The following is a 6,358-nucleotide window of genomic DNA, read 5'->3' on the forward strand; positions in this document are numbered from 1 at the left end:
AATAATAGGCCTGCTTCGTTTAATTTCCCAGTAGTATTACTGCATACAACTCAGCAACCTTGTTTTGTTGTTTGCTTCTTCTTTTCTTTTTTTATAATTGATGTCTTTGCCTAGCATTTAACCCCATAGGCAAGGGGGCTGAGAGGAGGACTAGGAGCAAGGAGATCCTGCTGTGGGCTGGGAACTCCCAGCTCAGCAGAGGGGTTATGAGGAGGTTTAACAATGCAAGCCATATGTTAACGGGAATTCCTAATGAGCAGGGTGTTGTGAAATCCAGGGGCAGCCGGTGAACAGTGTTCGCTTGCTCGCCGAACCCCAGTCTCTTATTAATGAATTGCACCTCCCTTCTGGGTGATGTGCATTTCATTCCCCCTCTCACGTGACACTGGCACATCAACAATGCCATTCATGCCATCTGTTTAATGGATTGAAGCTGGGCTGTGCTCGCTCAGAAATGCAGCCAGTCGTCAGCCAGGACTGGCTATGATGGCTTAAAAATGTCTTAAAAATGTCTGGATGATAGCGAACACGGTGATCAGCCGATCAGCGCGCATGTGCCAAGACAACAAAGGCTGTAAATATGAGCAGCACGACTTCGTCTCTTCTCAGCCTTGCATGGTGTGTTACTTTGCGGAAAGATAGAAAACGTTTAAGCTGTTTAGATATTATAGCTATTATAATAAAATTCACAAGTAAAATTGTCTAACTTTGTCTAACTTTAAATTAATGTTATTTCTCTTATTTGTTCAACTTCAGCAGTGCTTTAACATAAACTCAGTAATATCTTGCTGTGTTCTGCAATTTTTCTTTTTTTTTTGTTAATTCACCTCACCTGCATCTGAGGTGTGAACACCCATCAATTTAGGCTCCAAGCCACAACTGGTGAAATCTACCTGGAGTTCAAAGCATGTCAACCACTGTCTACGGAGATGAACTCCAGCAAGCTCCTTCACTTTGCAATTCACTTTCTTGTGGTATACTGACGATACAGAGAAGTGTATGTAAATATCTATACAGGGATTATTATTACAGCACAGCACTTTTAAAAGTATGACAAAGAGCTCTATAATACCCTGCTGCTGAATTAATTATGAACCTTTAAACCAGTTCAAGCAATCAGTTGTTGAACTTCTGATCTTAAATAGCCTGGTAGCTGCTCCACACAGAATTGCCTGGACAGTAAAACAGCAGCAAAGTAAATACATGTGTGCTTACACATAGTGACACTGTAATTATGCATGGTTACAATGTAATTATATGCATGACATATGCAAGTACACAATTGTATCAGAAACGGGTTAGGGTTAGGGGGGTAGGGTTAGCTTTAGAGTTAGGGTTAAGGTTAGGGTTAGGGGGGTAGGGTTAGCTTTAGAGTTAGGGTTAAGGTTAGGGTTAGGGGGGTAGGGTTAGCTTTAGAGTTAGGGTTAAGGTTAGGGTTAGGGGGGTAGGGTTAGCTTTAGAGTTAGGGTTAAGGTTAGGGTTAGGAGGGGTAGGGTTAGCTTTAGAGTTAGGGTTAGGGTTAGGGTTAAGGTTAGGATTTGGGTTATATCGTGCAACATTAAGTGCATTGTAACTGCATAATAACATTGGAACTGTGTAAGTACACATGTATTTACTAAGTAACTACTATGTAAACACACAGTAATTAGAGACACTGCAAAGTGCATTTGCATTCACTGCAGACAAGGAATTACAACAGTACAACATCACCTTTGAGACACGTGCAAACCAGTTTGCTTGATTAAATTGCATTTATTTTTTTCCCTCTAAAGACTAGAAGAAAATACAGAATAAACAGAAGTACTCAACATGGAAAGGTATGACCAGCACCATGTGTTTCCCTTTATATAGCTTGCTTGACTGGAATGGTGACAGAGTAATAATGCTAATTATTGAGATGGAGGGCTGAAAATTCACTTATTATTAAGATGCAGGAGAATGACAGCGCTGGAGGGATGAGAATGTGTGTTAGCGCTCAGTGTTTGTAATGACAGCGCTGGAGGGATGAGAATGTGTGTTAGCGCTCAGTGTTTGTAATGACAGCGCTGGAGGGATGAGAATGTGTGTTAGTGCTAGGTGTTTTGTACAGATTGAAATAGAAGTTAGTGACCGATGTCACTTCATGTGATTTGATGGTTTCTTATTTTTTTTTTAAATTCTCCCCCAGGCCTCGTCCAATGAGAATCCTGCTCTCCTGAGTGATCCGAGTCCACTGGAGATATTCCAGCCACGGCGGCACCCCTGCAGTCAGATCCACCTCCAGCAGGGGGCGCTGAGACAGACAGGACACACACAACTGTAACAAACCATCAGGGCCCTCATAGGTAGATTTAAAATCGTGAACACGATACAGAAACCACAAGCCATGCGTTCAAGTGCTTTGATAGTTGATAGTTTTGAAAAGAAACTCCAGAGTTTCATTTAATTCCCAGGTATAACTCCCGAGAAGCTGAATTTCTTTGGTGGCAGAAGTTTCCTTGAAGGCAGGAGAAGTAGTGGTAGCTGCATCAGCAGGATTGAGATAAAGTAAAGAATATGTATATACCAGAATATGCCGCTTGTCAAGAGGGGCAAGCTAAGATGCAGTCACACGTTTTCCTAAGGAACTAAAACAATCTGTGAGACACCCTGTACATTTACCTCCTTAGCACAGTGGTGTTTTTCAACAGCAGAACCATAGGCTGTCATGTAAAGCAATTCAGGCAAGGCTTTAATATTCACCAGTAATTACAATAGTTACTAAACCATTAGCGTAAATAGTCAGCAATGCATTGATAAATGTTGTTATAAAGATGTTAGAAATTAATATTAACACTGATAATTACTGTATAACAGACCAAAGCAATACATGGTTATAAGAACATCGAACTGAGGCATTTTAAAGGAAACCTTGTCATTGCTTTATGACACAATGCTTTACACTAGTAATGTGTTCTTCACATGTTATTACTTCATCAAAACATGTAATAACATGCCAAGACATTTTAGAAATGGATTCTTAAATGAACACATAATCAAGGTTATCTATTCATTTCATTTATTATCCTAGACCTGGCTTCAAGAGCTGTTGCTGGGGACCTGGGTCATTACTGTATTAATTACTCTTTAATTCCTAGTGGTTATTGCTTGGGTAATATAAAGCTTGACCACAATGTCATTCTATCTCTGAATCCACATTGCTATGGAGAGAAGCACATCGCAAACAAGCTTGACACAGACTTGAAGTGTCGGGTGAGAGGTATTGCGGTCTTTGGTCCCTGGATTTACTCACCAAACACCCAGGAAAAAAGCCAACTATTATCATTTTGTTTATTCTCAAGATGTTACAAGTCATCGGGTAGTGTTTAAGACAGGACTCGGCAGATTTATTTAGAACACTTCTATTTGGGGGGCGGGGGGAATGGAGGTTAAGGTCCTTGTGCAAAGAAATCTTATTTTAAAATAGACTTTTATCCAAATAGACTTGCATGACAACAATCCTGCCTATTAAATCCAGCACCGCGACAATTCATGCCACACTTACTGAGTCGCTTCATATTAGACGGGACAAGTCCATCAAGGACGTGTTTTTTTTTTTTATATATTGTAAAGATCAAAGATGTCGTTTTCTAACTTTGCTTAATATTGTTATTAGCTTCATCTGTGAAACGTCCTCGCTGCGATGAGCTTGGACATGGGGAGGCAGAGGGCTTTACCTGCAGGATCTGCATTACACATTTATAAGGCAACAAGGCCTCCTTGGAGGGTATCAGGGCTAGTAAGAACCAAAAATAGAAATCCTTCCTGCATCCCACTTATTGAGAGTAAACATCTCTTATTCCATATCATTAATACTGAGTACGGAGGCGCCTAACTTTAAGAACCCAAATGAAGGGGGTCCCTGAATGGCTCACCTGGTAAAAGCATTGCCGCGTGGCGTGCAGTGTGAGTCATACAACCAGAGATCGCAAGTTTGAATCCTGGTTGTGCGAGGCAGCCGGTCCTCGCTAGAGATTCCGTGGGGGGCGCTGCATTGGCTTTGGTGCTCCTGGAGTTGGGGAGGTGGGATCAGGCTTAGACTGTTTCTCCTAACCATTCTGCAGCGATCCCTGCAGGCCAGGCGCCGAGTGAGCTTGGGGGCGGAGGTTTGCTGGGCTGGTCTTTGTCCTCCAGAGGCTGGTAGCCTGCAGACATCTGCTCTCGAGTTCCTGGGTGTAAAAAGACGCCGATTGGCTTGTGGGATCGGAGGACGCCCACTGAGCCTCGGGTCCCTGAGCTGTGTGGGGAATCACTGCGGTGACAAAGAAACAACAATAATAATAATAATTTGGCATTCCAAATTGGGAGAAAATCGGGGGTAAAAATAATTGGAGATTCTAAAAAAAAAAAAAAAAGAACTCAAATGAAGCTGCAGACAGTTATTAACTACTGTAACAAACTAACTCACTAATCAATATGAAACAGTCATGCTTTTCACATAACTAAAGATATAAGATGCAATGTTGGAAAATGTGTCACACCAAACGCATAACGCTGTACAGTTTTGAGGCCTTTTTTTTACCCAGGTATCGCTTACAGGGCTGAATTAGAGACTTTGTTCTGCACGTGATTCATAGAATATAAGCACATCTGCCATGCGGAGTCTGGGATACTTGTTGAACAAGCATTTTACCAGTGAAAGGAATACTAGACAGTAGTTAAACTGACTGCAGTTTGAGAAAGCAGAGGAAGGCTACAGGCTGACCACGGGCGCTGCAATGGGAGTAGCTCCTCTAGGATAGTGGGATGAAGACTCAATGTGAGAGCATCTTTGCTCTCATGAATGTATTTTTTTACTGTTTCACACACACACCACCAGCATACCTGGTTGAAGATGTTCACATTCATCCAGTAACCCTGCCATCACAAGGCCAGAGCATGTGTTTTACAGCAAGGTGGTGTTAAACATTTCTGTACAACACGGTTTCTTCCAAGTTCAAGTTCAAGTCTAGAGAGTTCCAGAACACAATGGGCTCAGTTAACAAGGGCTGTTTCAGGGGCTGTTTTTCTGAGAGTCTCTTGGATTAAACAGTGCTTTGAAAAGCAACTCTAAAAAAACAATTGAACTTCAAAATTGGTTTAAATAATCAAAATGGGCTTGTTTTGTCAATTGGGCCAAATTGTTCAGAATGATTTTCTGTGTTTTATTCTTTCCTATTGTTCTGAATGTGGCATCCCTCTCCCTGTTTACACATGTCTTTCCTGTCTGCTGTTGGTAACACTTCAGATTGAACGTGCCCTAAGCAAGTGGAAGGAGGCCCTGGAAGCAAGAACCAGTCGATTTTAAAGCTAAAATAAAATGAGTGATTTCAGTGGTATTGATTCCCAGTCTTCTTCCTGCACAGCAGCCAGTTCCTCTCTTTATAAGACCAGCCTGCATGGGAAAAGATCTGCCCTCTCTAAAGAGTTTCCCCTTCAAGGGGTCAGGACTTCTTTGGAAAGAAGAAGACATGCAAAAAAGAAGCAGGTTGCTATTACACAGGACTGTCGTGCTCTGGCATTTGCTTGATCATAATTTTAAAAGAAGGATAACAAATCCACAGACAAGCACCACTTTGTACAGTGTCTCTAATATAATTATATTGGATATATCTGTCAAAAATTTCTTATGTAAAATTTTTTAATTATCCTAAAAAGATCCAGAATTCCCTTTTCATTAGATTAGTATAAACTAAGTGTAGTGAAAGCATGGTAAAACATAGGTAAACACTGTAAAGCACAGAGGTGTGGGGAAATTTAAAAAATAAACAAAAGATATATACTGTACCATGGTAAATGACTAATAAAATGCATGGGATAACTGCAAAATGCAGGTGCAAATGTACTATGTAAACTGTAGGAAAGGCAGAGTAATCCAGTCTGTTTGTACATTTCTCTCAGGAGCAGCCCACTCAGTGCTTATCTTAGCTATTTGCTGGTAAGGACTCTTCAGATCCAGTACAGCTTTTTCACTGTTCAATGGTACTGTAGTTCACATGCGTTATGAGTGGTATCACTTCCATTGATGTTACATTTACAATGTTAATTGCTTTTCTCTCACAAAGCATTGATAATCAATTGCGATTTTTAAATGTTCACCCTGTTATGTAAATGTACAGTATAAATAAATATATTTCTGATTAAACACCTTTTTTATTCATCCTTCATCACTGTCTGATGCTAATTTATTAACTGCTAAATAAATAAAGAATATGGATAACTGACCTTTTTTTTGTACCAATAACTGATGGAAAATTTTCCAGACACACTCACACACACACACACACGCACACACACACACTCATACACGCACACACACACATACACACACACACACACACACACACACACACACACTCAT

At 40.7% G+C, this 6,358-nt stretch overlaps 1 non-coding gene across 1 annotated transcript; it reads left to right on the forward strand.

Moving 5' to 3' along the window:
- The first annotated feature begins 1,481 nt into the window (after window positions 1-1,481).
- LOC117416238 (uncharacterized) lies at window positions 1,482-6,144 on the forward strand. Its single transcript, XR_004546516.3, has 2 exons — window positions 1,482-1,817; window positions 2,168-6,144. It is a non-coding gene; the product is annotated as an uncharacterized LOC117416238 (transcript).
- Window positions 6,145-6,358: the final 214 nt, after the last annotated feature.

Source organism: Acipenser ruthenus, chromosome 7 (assembly GCF_902713425.1).
Source record: "Acipenser ruthenus chromosome 7, fAciRut3.2 maternal haplotype, whole genome shotgun sequence".
Lineage (NCBI taxonomy): Eukaryota > Metazoa > Chordata > Actinopteri > Acipenseriformes > Acipenseridae > Acipenser > Acipenser ruthenus.